The following is a 300-nucleotide window of genomic DNA, read 5'->3' on the forward strand; positions in this document are numbered from 1 at the left end:
GCATGCCAAACGTTGCCGACCCCTGATCTAGAGATATATACACTAACATTTCACTAGTGTAGGTGTAGATTTTTTTTCTATAATTAGTTTCTATGAATAGGATATCCTAGTACTGGAAGTTGGTATGGTCTACAGTGTAAATTAAGTATCTACCATCCATGCAAGTTTCCAACCCTCTACTGCTACCATCTAACAGTGCAATCTTTGAGAAAGTTGTTGCATTTCAGAGATATGGGAAAGGGCAAAGTATACAGGAAAAAGATTTAAATGTAAAGAAAGCACACACCTTCCATTATTACC

The sequence above is a fragment of the Trachemys scripta genome, chromosome 5 (assembly GCF_013100865.1).
Source record: "Trachemys scripta elegans isolate TJP31775 chromosome 5, CAS_Tse_1.0, whole genome shotgun sequence".
In the NCBI taxonomy this organism is placed as follows: domain Eukaryota; kingdom Metazoa; phylum Chordata; order Testudines; family Emydidae; genus Trachemys; species Trachemys scripta.